The sequence below is a fragment of the Podarcis bocagei genome, assembly GCF_964188305.1.
Source record: "Podarcis bocagei genome assembly, chromosome: 5".
NCBI classification, from domain to species: domain Eukaryota; kingdom Metazoa; phylum Chordata; class Lepidosauria; order Squamata; family Lacertidae; genus Podarcis; species Podarcis bocagei.
This window is the reverse complement of record NC_138129.1, coordinates 37,464,211-37,481,896: the sequence shown is the minus strand read 5'-3', so window position 1 is coordinate 37,481,896 and position 17,686 is coordinate 37,464,211.

Sequence of the window (17,686 nt, the reverse complement as noted above, 5' to 3'; positions counted from 1 at the left end):
TTTGACTGCTGTTGCTTCAGTTTTCTGTACATTGCTTAGAGATGTTTTAAATATATTAAATTGCATAGAAATTAAATCATCATCATCATACTTTCCTATTGCCAACGATGTTGTGCACTGTTTACTCTTCACTATACTGAGATATTATTTTATTATTTATTGCGATGTACTGATTACTGTGAAAGGAACCTGTCCTTCCAAGTAGGGGTGCAAGAAGGCATCATTTTCTGTTCTACCTTGTATTAATCATACACAGCACTGTGAATGTAAACAATTACATATCATTTGTAAACTGAAAGAATCAAGAACAGTGAATTCAATGGACTGGCTCCTGTTCCAAACATGGGATGGAAAAAATAATTGTTTCAATTCTCAGATATCCCTACTTACAAGTCACTGAAGAATCATGTTGACTTAATGTTTGCTGTTCATGCTTTACACATCTTTCTATGCTGCATGCCCCCCCGCCCCCCACATATTGGCCCCAAGCTGTGGTTTATCTCTGCTTTACACCAAAGACTCCATTGCTCAAAGACTGGATAGTCACAAGCAAAGCATCCTCCCAATACATGATACCGAGTCCTTCTTAGTTAAATCTGTCAGAGAGGACCCCACAAGAGATCCTTCCGATTAACACCTCTTCTGCCCCGCCCCACCAAATCCATATTTGAAGTGCCTTGCCACACCCTGCCCAGACCTTTCCTCATTGAAGGCACCCCCCCCCCCCATTCACCCTGAGGAACGGCTAAGGGAGCTGGGCATGTTTAGCCTGGAGAAGAGGAGGTTAAGGGGTGATATGATAGCCATGTTCAAATATATAAAAGGATGTCATATAGAGGAGGGAGAAAGGTTGTTTTCTGCTGCTCCAGAGAAGCGGACACGGAGCAATGGATCCAAACTACAAGAAAGAAGATTCCACCTAAACATTAGGAAGAACTTCCTGACGGTAAGAGCTGTTCGACAGTGGAATTTGCTGCCAAGGAGTGTGGTGGAGTCTCCTTCTTTGGAGGTCTTTAAGCAGAGGCTTGACAACCATATGTCAGGAGTGCTCTGATGGTGTTTCCTGCTTGGCAGGGGGTTGGACTCGATGGCCCTTGTGGTCTCTTCCAACTCTATGATTCTATGATTCTATGATTCTATGATTCTATGACCCTTTGGCCAAACAAGATACAGGTGAGGTGGTTCTTTCTTTCTTTCTTTCTTTCTTTCTTTCTTTCTTTCTTTCTTTCTTTCTTTCTTTCACTATTTTTTGTCTTCATCATACAATCATAAAGATATGCTGGATATGTAAGCTGATTTCTGAGTGTTGGGCTCCCTGGAATGCAGAATTTATGCTTATTTTGTCTTGCTTGTGGCTTATCTCTGCCCCACTTCCTTAAACATTACTTGTTTTGGATGAGCTCGTTATCACTTGGAATAAAGACATGGTGATAGAAATAGCGGGAACCATGCCAGGAAGCCTGAATGGTTAGGAGGCAGGTGCCAATTTCAGAATCACATGAGAGATCTAAAATCCAAATTGGCATGCCTTTAGCAAGAAGGAAATTAGCGAGATGTGTGTGTGTCTCTCTCTCTGTGTGTGTCTTCTCCTATTTCTTTCCTCTCTTTATCTTGAAAGAGGGGGGTGGAAATGTCCCCGTGCCACTCTCCCCAATTGGCACAGACTGAAACTACCCAACTCTAAGTAAAAGAGCCAGGAGGAAAAGGGAACAGATATTAACATAAGAAGAGCCTGCCGGATCAGGCTAATGGGCCAACCTGCTCTCACAGTGGCTGAACAGATGCATGTGGGCAGAGCTATAGCTATGGGGTGTGGGGTGTCTAACCATGTTTTTTGCCCTGGTGAAGCCTTCAGAGGGGCATCATTGAGCTCCCAGTCTTTCTCTGTGCATACACAAATGTGTGCAGGAGGGGGTGTCAAACTGGGTCTTTGCCAAGGGTAGTTTTGTCCCTGTATGTGGGAACCAACAAGCAGGATTTGTGCATAAGAGCACTCTCCCTTCCTGTAGTTTCCAGCACTCATCTTGAATCCAGTGTAGTGGCTGTTCCATGCATTAGTTGGCATGATTGCATCATTTAAACAGAAAAATACAGTGGTGCCTCACAAGACGAAAAGAATTCGTTCTGCGAGTCTTTTCATCTTGCGATGCTTTTCGTCTTGCGAAGCACGGTCCGTCGCAACTGCACCTCTTCAAGCGGCTTTTAAAAAAAAGTGCAAGACATTTTCGTCTTGCGAAGCAAGCCCATAGGGAAATTCGTCTAGCAAAGCAACACAAAAACGGAAAACCCTTTCGTCTAGCGAGTTTTTCGTCTTGCGAGGCATTCGTCTTGCGGGGCACCATTGTACTTAGACAACTGGTTTTCTTTAGCAATGCTTTCTATAACTCTGAGTTCACAGAACTCTTCTTCTTCTTATGTTCTTTTTAGGTTGCTTCATGTTGCTGGTCTTAGCCTTCCCCAGTTAAGGAGAGTTGCACACACCCCATACATTTAAAGCACATTCCCTTCCCCTCCCAAAAAAATCCTGGGAACTGTAGTTTGCTCCTCACAGAGCTACAATTCCCAGCACTCTTAACAAACAGAGGTTCCCAGGGTTCTTGGGGTGTGTGCTTTCAGCGTATGGTGTGTATACAGCCTGTGACAGCAATCCCATTTAGACATCCTTGTACAAATCAAGTGGTGTGCACTCGTGTGTAGTAGTGTACATGTTCTTAACACATTCCCGTGCAGGCATTGAATCATACATGCATTTGGCTGCTTGCACATTGAATAAAGCACTCTTGTGCATTCGCCAGTGGTGAGAGCTGAATGGGAGCTGTTCTGAATCCTGAATTCTAGCCTAGCAAGTCCTACCATATTGCCAGTGGCAGGAATGGCTTCAATGATGTGTCTTGAATGTGTCCGTGGTGCAGAGTTTTATAAGCCTGAAGTTAGGAAAGAGACAAGTCCGAGCAAAAGTGGAACATAAATTAGAGTGTTCCTACTTTATCAGCACACTGTTTTTGTTCTATTTTGTTTACTTGTTTTGGTTGGATGGGTGTAGATTTCTGAGGGGAGGAGAAAGAGGAAAGAAAGTAAGTGCTAGATTGACAGTATTTTGCTTCCTGAATGTAGGAGGTGCGTGTGAAACTGACAATGGAGCCAAAAGCAACTCATATAAAACTATCTCTCCAGAGAAAAAGGAAGCTGCACAGGCCCAGACATTTATCAAGCATCTGATCAAAAGAACCTTCTTTCCGATATTTCGTTCAGCTTAAAGGGGAAAAAACAAAAAACAAAAGGACGAAATCTTGGAGCTACTTTCTTGAAGGTTTTTTTTTAGTAGTAATAGTTCTTATTTTGGTTTATTACTCACCTTCAATCCTAAAGTTCCAAAGCAAGTCAGAGTAATTTAAAACATAGCATTAAAAACCAATTGCAATCACAAGAACAGGGTAGTTCCCAAAAAATATGCAACTCAAGTGTCAAAAGTTTATTCATTTCATCAAATGACAGAATTTCGCTTTAAAATTTCACTGCTCCTGTTTCATAGTATTTCTGAAATCAATCCATGTATATCATTACCTCAAACCAAATCAACATTAAGGTGTACATCCATTAAATTCACTGGAACATTTCTGCATGGAAACAAATGGCATTGCATGGTTCTGCAAAACATTCACTACTCCCTGGACCTGTGAGGAAATAAATACAGTCATATCTTGGTTTTCAATCAGCTTAGCTCTCAAACATTTTGGCTCCCGAATGATCAAAAAGCAGAAGTGACTGTTCCAGTTTGCGAACTATTTTTGGAAGCCAAACATCTGACGGGGCTTCTGCGACTTCCGATTGGCTGCAGGAGCATTCTGCAGCCAATCAGAAGCTGCGCTTTGGTTTCCAAATGTTTTAAGGCGAATGAACTACCGGAACAGATTTTGTTCAACTTCCAAGGTACAAGTGTATATGAATCCCTGTGGACTGATGTGTATGGATGAACAATGAAAGAACTGGCTGTGTGCCTGTATTCAAAACACAGGGCTTGCACACAGGGAGCCCCAGTACAGAGCATTAAACTCACAAAGATAAGCAACACAGAAAAGCTTTAGGAATATATGTTGTTAGATCTTTCTATTTCGTTCAGCTGCACAAAGCAGCTGGCCTCTTTCTACCCCTCTTGCAATGAGCAGACTAAACATTGTTAAGTAAGTTTAAAATGCTTTACTTACAGATTCAAGGTCTCAGTCCTTCATGAAGCAGCAAGGATAATGCAGGCAAAATATTCTTGGGTTGAAAGTACAGCAAGATAGCATCAGGCACATGCTCTAAGCTTAGAGCTAGCTTAAGCACATCCATCCTGGCTTATTACATGATGCAAAGGGAGGACAGCGAGAAGAAAAGCTTCACTTCCTCCCACTCTGGAGGAGAGGGGATGTGACCTAACCAGCTAAGTTACAACTCTGTGGTCATTTACAAATAATTCTCAGTCACTCATAGTTGTGTTTAACTGCAGTCTCCCACAGGACCTACCCAGTCACCCCTCTCTGGCTAGCTTTTGGGTAATGCTTCAAAAGACATGCAATTGGATGAATTCCCTCAAGCATCTTGCCCACATCATCAGGCCACAGCAACTGAATTTGATCCCATGCCAGATGGTGCTTTAGACCCCTTCAGATATATACTATTTCTGTGCAGTTCAATATGAATGCAAGTGATTTTACCCTCAAATTCCTTTGCAAAGTTGTCACAGCAGGCCTCCAAGGGTTATTGGGTCAGCCTGTTCTGATGTCCAGCCACACTGCATGGGCTTAGATGGGCATGTTGCCTGCATACAGCAACATGCTCTGAAATCAATATGGACTTCCTAAAAGCCATGGGCCTTTAGAAGAGACTCTCTAGGCTGAATTGTTGTTGGTTGCTTCCTTTTAAATTATGGGTGTGATGCTTAAAAATTCCCTCTGCTGAAATGAACCCAACATTTTAACTGACCTGGCATGCTGCTCTAAATGCTTACTAGTTTTTAGGAGATGTTTTCTGCCTGCACATTGGGAGATTTCTGGTAATTTAGGTGATGGGACCTCAAAGAGGAACTTTGTATTTGTATATTTTTTCAAAGCGGCAGCACACGCTGTGTTTTATTTGCAAAATTATGTGAATAGCCTGTAACCTTATTTTGTTGCTCTATAAATTACCTATTCAGAAGTTAAAAAAACCACTTAATCTGGTACGAATGCACTGTGCTTAATTAGTACTGACAAATCAGCCAGCAGCTGGGTAGCGTTAAAGGCTGAGAAAGCCCATGAAGTCTTTGTGGCAAAGAGCCAGGCTACATTTTGAAGTTTTATTTCTTGCATTCTAGAAAATTGTAGGAAATCAATAGAAAATGCTTTGATGCAACACCAAGGGAAGCTATCTCCCACCTACCTGCAAAACGTTGGTGACTGGGTGTCCATTTGTCAGTGTTACTGTCACTGCGTCCTGTATTTCAGATTCTGCACTGAGCGGGGAGTGGGACTGGACAAGTCACTTCTAAAAGGAGAGAAAAAGAAGATAGCCCTATACATCCACATAGACTCATCAGCCCTGTTTAAGCATTCAAAGAACATGTGAGGGCATAAAGTATTGGAGGGCAGGCGTCACCCTCATATTCAGTCCAAATACTCAGTGCAGTACTCAGTGCAGGATCTGCAACACATGATGTTGCTGCATTGACCCTGATAAACGGACACCCAGCTATCAACATCTCACTGATGAAAATAAGTGCACTCCTATGTGAGAGTTTCTGCGTAAAGCTATGGGCATATACCCCCTAATGGGGGTAGGCAGGGAGGGCTGTTTGCCATATTTCAAACAGTGAAAATTCAGACAGAAAGGTTGTCGAGCTCTTTTGGCTATTTTTAAGGGGAAATGTCCCAAACAACACTTTAGCAACTTCCTCCCAGACACTGCTTCCAACTCCAGTATTCTGGATATGTCTTGGAAATTCTGGATGTATGGCAAACTCCCCCCCCCCCCTACACACAGTGCTTGCCGATTCCGCATGCTTTTACATAAGATTTGTTGTTGTTGTTGTTGTTGTTGTTTTCCAACAAGTAAAAGCAGAATCTTGAAATTCATACCAGCTTGAGAACTGCTCCATATGGGGCTAAAATGAAGCATTCACCCATGTATCACTCTTAGACGGATAACTGGCATGGTAGATGAAGAACATTGTACAGCTTTTCCACATTAGCTATTCCACATTAGGTGCTCTTAAAACAGCATGCAGGAAACTATACCCGGGTTCCTGGTCATGTCACGTTGCAATTAATTTGTTGTTGTTTAGTCATTTAGTCGTGTCCGACTCTTCGTGACCCCATGGACCAGAGCACACCAGGCACTCCTGTCTTCCACTGCCTCCCGCAGTTTGGTCAATCTCATGCTGGTAGCTTCGAGAACACTGTCCAACCATCTCGTCCTCTGTCGTCCCCTTCTTCTTGTGCCCTCAATCTTTCCCAACATCAGGGTCTTTTCCATGGAGTCTTCTCTTCTCATGAGGTGGCCAAAGTATTGGAGCCTCAGCTTCAGGATCTATCCTTCCAGTGAGCACTGGAATTAATTAATTTAGATCTCCTTTTTCCAGAATTGTTGCTAATGAGCAGAAAACTGTAAAGCTCACAAAATCCACTCAAAATCATTGACTCCGGTATTTTTGGAGTCTTGCTATATGCCCTGGAGTGGTGCAGAATTCACTTTCACCTGAAGCGGATCCTGCCGAACAGTTCAGTGTAATCGAAGTTTGCATACGGCTGCACTTAACAAAGTTGATCCATTGGAAAATGTCTTCTATATTATGTTTACAGATTATGGAAGAAAACTTCCTCAGTTCCCCAACAGATAATAAAAGAAACATGTGCTCAGACTGGGTGGTAGAATTCCACGGTTATTAATTTCCACAAATACAAACATTTCACTATACTCAACATTAAACATGAGTGGTTTGACAATAAAAGTTTATTGCTGTATATTACACACACACGTTTTTATTAGCTAGCTGGGATGGATCTAGGAGTGTGGAAAAAGTGTTCTAGATACAGGTAAAAAAACTAGATTAGATTATAGACAGCCAAAGTAGTATTTCATATAATTTATTTATTTATTTATTTATTTATTTATTTATTTATTTATTTATTTTCTAAACCACACTTAATTAAAAAATAATCCCATACTGGGGACTTCTACCAGAGGCAAGACTCTGTGAGCTGTTCCAGGCAAATCATCACAGCAGGTGACTAAGGAACATGTATAACACAGTACAGGGTAATTATACACACCCCATTTTCCAAGCAGGGAGCAGTTCCACATGTTCAAGCACATAACCTCAGTTCGTTTCCTTGAATGATTTCACTGAAGACTTAAGATGTTTCTATGATATAAGGTTTATTTACACATATATCCAGGTTGAGCAGAAAATAAGGATTGACATCATTAACTTCTACAGATATTGTGCCTTTCTCCTATATAAGGAAACCCCCAATGCCATAGCACAAGAGGGCACATCAGGAATTTGTCTTTTTCAGACTCAGTTTCAGCACTGGCAGTCATTTGTTCTCTTAAAGCAGGGTTTCCCCAAACTGCGTCTCCAGCTGTTTTTGGACTACAATTCCCATCATCCCTGGCCACTGGTCCTACTAGCTAGGGATCATGAGAGCTGTGGAGGGAAGGCAAATAGTGTTTCCATGCACTCTGGCTTCTGCCACAGTGTCGCATTGCACCAGAAGTGGTTTAGTCCTGCTGGCCATATGACCTGGAAAGCACACAAATGCTGGTTCCCTTGGCCTGAAAGCAGAGATGAGCACCACACTCTATAGTCAAATTCGACTGGACTTAACCATCCAGGGGTCCTTTACCTTTACCTATGCGAAGGGCTATCCTTCCGACAAGTAGAATTTCCTCAAGTGATCTAAGTGATCTTACAGGTATACAAGTGGTCTTTCAGGTAATCTGTTCCCAGATTGCCATGTCTTTATAACAACACCTTCAACATGACCTGCTAACTCATATTGTTGCTATACTTTTAATGTGTGGTTGTTACATTGCAAATTTTTTAATTGTTGGGATTGTTCTCATTTTTAAAAATGTGATTTTAAAGTGTGTAATACATGTGGCTTAATCTGCACTAGGAATACAGGAAATACATTTTAACATAAATATTTAAATTACTTTTCATCTTGCTTATTCTATACCTTTTCCCCATTTCTCAAATGTCAGTCTATAATGTAATTTGCTCAATTTTTACCGTTTCTTCTCATTAATCTGGCATACATCCTTGACAACATGATGCATGATGTTCCGTGATATTTTTTTAAACACACACACACAACACAACTCTTGATTGGCTCGTTGGCAATCTTACAACGTGCTTTTAATTAACTGATTATTCTAAAGTAGTTAACTGTCTCTAATGCATTTTAAATGTCTGAACTGTTTACAAGCTGAAGTTGCTAATCAGTGACCAAAAACACACACACTTGGAAACATAGAAAATATGCCCTGGGTGATTAGGTTCTCTTACCTTGTGTTTGTTTCATCTCTCCTACCTGAAGATATTTTTCTGGTCTGACTCTAACTTTTGGCTTCCTTAAAATAATGTGAAATGGAACATAATTATGCTTTGGTTTTTGCACTTCTCTGAATTTTATGATATAGTCTTGACCCAAAGTAGTACCAAAGTCTTTTTTTTTAAGTGTATTTCATGATACAATAGTTTAGAAAGTCATACATTGAAATACATATATAGTATTTAGCCTGAGCACTGTACATGATGCAATGGTAAGCTCAAGGCCAGATTACTACAATGCACACTATGTAGAACTGCTCTTGGGCCAGGTTTGAAAACTCCAGCTGCTACAGAATACATCAGCCAGACTGCTGGTGGGGGCACCTGTCTGACCACTGTGACAGTATTGTTGAAACATCTGCACTGAGCCAAATTAAAGGTTCTTGTATTAATTTACAAAGTTTTGGGGTACCTTGGGGACTTCCTGAACCTTTATATCAAAGCTCAATCACTGAGATCATCTAAAGGAGCACTGCTGATCATTCCTCATGTTGGCAAGGTTCGTTTGAAAACAACAAGAAGCAGAAACATTAGTGTCATTGGCCCACTGTCATAGAATACTCTGCCACTAGAGATTCAGCAGGTGTTTCAACTTTTGAGCACCTGCTGAAAACATTTCTGTTATCTGGCGTATACAAGCAATTGAGACTATATATGTCCACAATAGTTGCCCGATTTCTAATTTTAACATTTAATGTGGTTTTTATTGTATGGTATTGTGTACAATTATTGTAAATTGCTCTGATACTTTATATATATATTGGTGTGTAACTATTTTTTTATAGATAAATATGTATTTAAATAGTCTCCAAAGATAAATCTTCATACAGATTTTTTTAAAAAAGGTTTAATCTGGAAGCATGGCAGAATGGCTTTTTGAATGAACACATACTACTACTACTAATACTAATACTACTACTACTACTACTACTACTACTACTAATAATAATAATAATAATAATAATAATAATAATAATTTATTTATACCCTGCTCATCTGTCTGGGTTTCTCCGGCCACTCTTGGCAGCTTCCAACAAAATATTAAAATACAACAGTCTATTAAACATTAAAAGGGCTAAACAGGGCTGCCTTCAGATGTCTTCTAAAAGTCTGGTAGTAGTTTTTTCTCTTTGACATCTGGTGGGAGGATGTTCCACAGGGTGGGTGTCACTACCGAGAAGGCCCTCTGCCTGGTTCCCTGTAACTTCGCTTCTCATAGTGAGGGAACCACCAGAAGGCCCTCGGCACTGAACCTTAGTGTCTGGGCAGAATGATGGGGGTGGAGGTATACTGGACCGAGGCTGTTTAGGGCTTTAAAGGTGCTGACCTTTAACACTTTGAATTATGCTTGGAAATTTACTGGGAGCCAATGTAGGTCTTTCAAGTTATGTGGTCTCGGCGGCTGCTCCCAGTCACCAGTCTAGCTGCCGCATTCTGAATTAGTTGTAGATTCTGGGTCACCTTTAAAGGTGGGGCTCCACATAGAGCACATTGCAGTAGTTCAAGGGAGAGATAATTAGAGCATGCACCGCTCTGGCGAGACAGTCCGCAGGCAGGTAGGGTTTCAGCCTGCATACCAGATGGAGCTGATAAACAGCTGCCCTGGACACAGAATTGACATGTGCCTCCATGGACAGCTGTGAGTCCAAAATGACTCCCAGGCAGCGCACCTGGTCCTTCAGGGGCACAGTTACCCCATTCAGGACCAGGGAGTCCTCCACACCCGCCCGCCCCCTGTCCCCCCAAAACAGTACTTCTGTCTTGTCAGGATTCAACCTCAATCCGTTAGCCGCCATCCATCCTCCAACCACCTCCAGACACTCACACAGGACCTTCACCACCTTCACTGGTTCTGATTTGAAAGAGAGGTAGAGCTGGGTATCATCTGCATACTGATGAACACCCAGCCCAAACTCCCTGATGATCTCTCCCAGCGGCTGCATGTAGATGTTGAAAAGCATGGGGAAGAGGACAGAACCCTGAGGCACCCCACAAGTGAGAGCCCAGGGGTCTGAACACTCATCCCCCCCCACTTTCTGAACACGGCCCAGGAGAAAGGAGTAGAACCACTGTATAACAGTGCCCCTAGCTCCCAGCCCCTCTAGACAGTCCAGAAGGATGTTATGGTCGATGGTGTCAAAAGCCACTGAGAGATCCAGCAGAACTTTGGACTCGATGGCCCTTGTGGTCTCTTCCAACTCTATGATTCTAAGAACTAGGAAACAGCTCTCACCTTTGTCCCTAGCCCGCCGGAGATCATCAACCAGTGCGACCAAGGCAGTTTCAGTCCCATGATGAGGCCTGAATCCCGACTGGAAGGGATCCAGAATTAAACAGATGCATCTATTCCAGCTAGAGCTCATATCCATTTTGTACATTGGGGCTCACTGGAAGTTCTTTTTCTATCTTGCATCAAAAACAGAAGCTATAGTTGCGACCTCCACCTCTTTACTCTCTGCCTGAAAATAGCTTTTCTGTGCTTTGTGTCGCATGCTGAAATTTTGTCTTGTTAACCTGCATCCTCAAGTCCCACCGGCAGCCAACCTGAGCTGTGGCCTTTTCGTCATCTGGCGCTCTGCTCTAGAAAGGTGTTAACAGAGACCTGCTGACCCAAGTGGTTGAGGGAGTAAGAGCATATGACTGCTCATTAGGAAAAAGCTTCACAGTTTCTCTTCTACAGATATGCTGGTAGGGCAAAATGACAGCTGAGACACTGTTATTCCCAGACAACCTGCTCTAGTCAGGAGCCTGTCCATTTTACAAGACATTTCCACATCTTCTGTTCTCACACCAAGGAACACATTACTTTATTTTTACTTACTTGCATGATTTCTATCCCGTTTTTCCTGTGTAAAATACCTCAAAGCTGTTGCTTTAAAAATGTGATTGCTTTTAAACAGAATTATGATTACTTCCCATCTCTTCAAGTCCACTTGCTGCTTAGTTTTCCAGGCTCAAATCAAGTTGCTGTTCTTAAAAGCCTTAATAGCTTGCCACCTGGGTACCTTAGGAACCACCTTTCCTTGTACATTCCTTCCTGTATGCTATGATAGTCATCTGGAACCCTGCTCCAAACCTCACCACCTCCAGAGGCAAGGCTGGGGTCAACTAGGGCTAGGACCTTTTCTGGTTGTGGCACCTACTCATCTTGCTGAGTGAGGTCCACCTGGATCCATTACTATGCTGCTTCAGGCAGTTGATGAAGACCTGACCTTTTTAAAGGACTTTTTATGGTTTAGCTGGTTTGGTTCAATACTGTTTTTTGCATTGCTAGATCTGTTAGACAGGTTGCATATTAACTTAATGAATTTGAGTGTATATTCTTAATTTCTAGGGATTGTATTTGTTTTAGTCTATTGCTGTTGTTAGTTGCCCTGAGTCTCTTTCCCAATAGCCCCTCATCATGTATATGTGGAAAGTGGCATTAACTAGTTTAATCACCAAGTGGCATTGGGGTTCCTTGTATCTGGAGTCAGGCATTTCCCATTGCTATTGTGGTTTGAGAAAGGCAGTCACAGTCTTTTCTAGCTTCCTGATTGGTATGACTAGTAAACCAGGGATGAGGAAACTGTGGCCCTCGGGATGCTGTTAAACTCCAACTCCCATCAGCCCCAGCCAACCTCCCCATTGCCAGGACTGCCTTCAACTGTTTTCATCTGTTTTCAGATGGCAGCAAGGCAAGGGATAATCAATCTGCAGTAGGATTTTATTTTTGGAAGGGAAGTAGTTCTCAAGAAGCACTTTTCAGGGACAAAAAATATGCAGTAGATTTAGACTGTGTGTGGACTACATAGGGGGGGAAGTACTCAGTCAAAATTGACGGTTGTGTGTGTGTGTGTACGCAAATTTGTTTGGGAGGGTGCCAAACTGGGTCTTAGACCTAGGTGAAATAAAGCCTGCTTTCGCCCCTGTCAAATGATCCCCAGCCAGGGAGAGAGGCTGTTTGCATCCCCCACCTGTTAGGAACCCTGGAGGAAGAGTCTGCGGAGGCAACAGGATGCCACCATTGCCGCAACACTGTGCTGCCCTTGGTGGTAAGGGGAATACATGGACAGATTTGGCCACGGTGTCTTTGCCCTGTGCTGAAACAATGCAGCAAAACGCAATGCAACAAAAGTGGGACTAGAGATTCTGTAAGGAAAACAGAGTAAAAAGCAATTTGCAGCTACTGCCACAGGCTTTTACATGGCTCCTTGTCGCACTATTAGCTCTGGCTGACTAAAGATAGATTAAAAATTCAGCAAGGCCTAAAATGTGAACAAGTTAGTGTGTGTCTGAACAGAAATGGTGCTTTAGCAGTGCTCTCAAAAGATTTTGGACAGAATGAAGTAGCAATCGTAGGAGGGGGATAAACTAGCTTCACTAATAGGTTTTGAGAATTCTCTGACGTTCCTTAGCTAATGTCAGCAGCTGTATAATCCACCAGGAGCATATGCCCCACTGAAATGAATGGGATACTTGCAATTTCCCACAACACCCATTTAGTTCAATGAATGGAGTTCCTAGTGCATTGGGTCTAATATTTCCAGTGCTTCTGCATTTTTATACTCTATTGTTAATTCTAAATAAGTAAGATTAGCTGGTACACAAAGGTGCAAGACAGAAATCTGTTTTTGCTTTGACAGGTGTCCTTTTAGACCTCATTAGTGCATTCACAGAATGATTTTGACATTGGAATTCTCTTGAAAAGGTTGTAAGGATGGAGCAGCCTTCCCCAACTTATGCTAGCCTTCTCCAACTTGGCTGCTTTCTGGGGTTGATGGGAATTGTAGTCCAAAATATCCAGAGGGTACCTGGTCCAGGAAGGCTGTTTATGCTATCACTTTAGGAACAATAATCTGAAATCATTGTTGGCTTTTCAGAAGCAATCTGGTAGCAATCTGGTATTCTGGGCTGCATCAATAGGAGTATAGCATCTAGATCAAGGGAAGTAATAGTGCCACTGTATTCTGCTCTGGTCAGACCTCACCTGGAGTACTGTGTCCAGTTCTGGGCACCACAGTACAAGAAGGACACTGACAAACTGGAACGTGTCCAGAGGAGGGCAACCAAAATGGTCAAAGGCCTGGAAACGATGCCTTATGAGGAACAGCTAAGGGAGCTGGGCATGTTTAGCCTGGAGAAGAGGAGGTTAAGGGGTGATATGATAGCCATGTTCAAATATATAAAAGGATGTCATATAGAGGAGGGAGAAAAGTTGTTTTCTGCTGCTCCAGAGAAGCGGACACAGAGCAATGGATCCAAACTACAAGAAAGAAGATTCCACCTAAACATTAGGAAGAACTTCCTGACGGTAAGAGCTGTTCGACAGTGGAATTTGCTGCCAAGGAGTGTGGTGGAGTCTCCTACTTTGGAAGTCTTTAAGCAGAGGCTTGACAACCATATGTCAGGAGTGCTCTGATGGTGTTTCCTGCTTGGCAGGAGGTTGGACTCGATGGCCCTTGTGGTCTATTCCAACTCTATGATTCTATGATTCTATGATCGTTGAGGAGGGTGCGGGAAGGAAGGGAGAGCAGGTGGGGAGGGGAGAGCTGGGACACATCTGTTCCTCTTCAATACGTAATAGCAAAACCTTTATCAACTTATTGCACAACTCATGTTGGGAAATAGTTGTTCATCTTTTAGTTTCAAATGATCATTCAGCGCTTATGATATGGGCACGTTGGGAGCGAATGACACACTTAAGTTTTCCCTAAGGCACCTCTAGATTATTGCATGTTTCCACCAAGAGACCTGAAACATCTGGAGACAGGCAAGCCTCAGGTTTTAATTTGCAAAATCAAGAAAACAAACACAGGAGAATCTCAAAGCAATGCCACATCACAGGATACTATTGTGCATTGCCTACTGCCTGGAAGCCTTTGAAATAACAAACACTAAGGTTTGTTATCTGAGAGGTAAATGCTGACCAGAAAATTCCGTGTCCCAAGTTCCAGCATACACATGGCTAAGATGTTATGCAATGCTTCTCTGCAGATTATCTGTTTTTTCTAGTCCACTATGAAACCTAAGATGAACCAGCATTAGGGATGTAATCCAATTCATGGTGCAGATTTGGATTTTCACCCGATGGACTCATTACCCATACAATTTTGCTTTAGTTTGCTATTTTAAATTATTCTCATGGATTAATAAAGAAACGTAATAAGCATAAACATGACAAAAGCACACACCCATTTATTATACTGTTAAATAAATAATGTAAATAATATATACACCAGACTCACATTTTAACACTCACAAAATACAAATGAAGCCCATTTATAGTTATATTAATACGTATTATAGGTTTGCCTTAAGACATAAGACAATGACTGCATTTTTTGAGTGCATTCGGCTAAGTCACAGAGTGCAAAATAGTGAAAGAAAGGTTAATTAAAAAATGAATGTTAGTGGTGGTTAATGGCTAACATGATCACCTCAACAGTGAATCAATCAGACAGAAGTTAAAGTGAATACAGCAAGCCCGCAACTTACGCACATTTAACTTGTGTGGATTCAGTTTTATGAGTGGGGTGTGTGTGTTAAAAATAAAAAGGGGGGGTTACAGAGGAAATTACTTTGGCAATCTCCCCTCACCCACCCCCAACCCCCGCTATTGTTTTGTGTTTTGACTATACACAATTTTGGCTTTAGGCACAATCCCCAGAACTTAACCCCCAAGTAAGTTGTTGGCTTACTGTGCAAATTTCATCAGTACCCTGTTAGCAGATCAAATAGTTGACTAAATTGCACTGAAACAAATGTTGCCATATCTGAAAAAGAAATAAATCTAAAAATACCCCCCCCCCCAAAAAAAAATGGTATCAGGGAAATTCACAGAAATTTGCTGCATGCGAGACTGCTTTGCAAAGAGAGGAGACAAATGACTATGGGTCACTTTCATGCTCTTTCCTCTTGTAGCAAATTCTGCCACCACTCCTAACCTGCATAAAATTCTGCATTACTGAAACACTTGTTAGGAGCAAAGAATAGCCCTACATCCCTCCTCTTGTGGTAGTCAGATGGAAAGGAGGACAGCATTTTCGTACCTTTGGATAACTTTGTTGAAGAAAAAGTTTCGACAGATGTGGCTTGTCAGGCAGGGGTGGTGAATGCAGCACTTGCTGAAATCCCCTTTTCCATGCAATTATTAAAGATATGGCAGCCCTGTCCTCCTTTGCATCTGGCTAATCTATCTCCTTTTCCCTTCAAAGCATGGAAACACAAAGACAGTGTCACAAGTTCTGCAATGCAATCGCTGCAACTACTGGCAAGTTACATGTTATATAAATGAAAATGTGCTCCAGTGGCATTTTTATTTGGGGCACCACAAAACCTCTGTAAGGTAGGTCAGTGTTAGTCCCAATTTAAAGATGAAATGCTGAAGTTGATGACTTTGCAAAGGCTGCACAATGACTCCATATCTCAGGTCAGATTACAGCTCTGGTCTCTGAGCTCAAAGATGGTGACATGGCAGCCCATGAAGCAATTTTACTTAGCCTCTAGCAGCCCTAACTAAATTTTAGTGAGATTATGTTAGACACTTTGCCCATAGTTTCATTCATAATGAAAATAAAATGTTTATCTCATTACTCCATTTTCTCTCAAGCCTCTTTAATTTCATTATTCATCTGTCCCAAATTACATTCATTTTCATGATTGATTATTTCATTATCACCATTCCTTTTCTATTGCTTTCAATGGAAGACCCAGCTGCTCTTCTGTTGCCCATAATATGTGTTTTCCACCCAACCAGTGTCACATTTCCAGGCCTTCAACTAACCTTTGAAGGCATCAGCCCTGCAAGATTTAAGAATATAACAAAAGCCCCACTGGATCAAACCAAAGGCCAATCTAGTTCAGTTTTCTGTTCTTTTAGTGGCCACCTATGATGCAATAGCACTCTTCTGCTCATGATCTCCAGCCAGTGGTATTCAGAGGCATCGTGCTTCTGCTACTGGAGGTGACAAATCAATTGTGAATAGCAGCCATTTCAGATAGAGGGAACTCTGACACAGAGAGGATGGAACCAGCTGGATCAGGAAGACAGGCACAAGATGTGGAGGCCAAGACTGAACTCCTTCAGCCAGAGATCCCCAAGCTAGAGACCTTAGGGATAGATTCCTCTGAGGGACTAACCCTGAGGATGCTACCTCTTCAAGACTATGTTCTTCAGAAAGCTGCAAAATCTGGTAGGCAATCTGGCCCAGGTGGAATATAAGGCCTCATCTCACACTCAAAATCTGGTTCGAGAAATTTGTTCACATGGAACTGTCTAGGATGCTACTACTGGCCATATACCTGACTACACCACCCTTAAGGGCCACCACAGGCTCCTATTCGTGGTCAGAACACACCTCAAGCCAAAGAGAAAGGTTTTACATAACCAACAAGAAAGCTTTTGCCTTTCATTACTTTCATTACTCCCTCCCTTTGACATTAACATTGGAAAAGTCTGTGCAGAAATATTGGATACTTTTGCTTAAATGTGTCTTGAGTTGTTAATTGGTCAGCTTTCTTTGCCCTTCTCTCTTTCTCTTTCTCTTTCTCTTTCTCTTTCTCTTTTTCTCTCTCTCTCTTCCTGCTCCCTCCCCCCACAAATTGCTTTATTTTGGATCTACAGTAAAATGAAAGGAAAAGAATAAGCTCCTAAAGACTAACACATGAATAAATGACACTTGGAGTTCAATTGTGGTTCTGGCATTAAATGGGCCCCAAGCATTTCAGTTTTTCATTTGCTATGAAACAAAAGCAAAAATATCATGCCAGAGCGAGGAAACCATGTTTGGTTAACTACAGATAAAGGCCTCTTTAAATTCTCCCCCAAATTCCAGAGCACTGGCACATATTTTAAAAAGCAAAGCAATCCACTTAAAAATTAAATATGCCCTGATTTGGATTTCATCTGGTGCTTTGGCTCATGACTGGATTATTTTCCCCAATCTCACCCAACCAGTAAGAAGCACAATAACATTAGAGACGATCCAAAGGAGAGGAAAACAGTGCATAATATTTTCCTTTATGCCTTTGCAAAACCCACTTCCTTTCACAGGGGAGAGAATATGCAGATGGGGTGCAGGGAGGTTATAAGTTATCAGAGAAGCCCGCTTTGAAGAAAGTGTGGGTTTA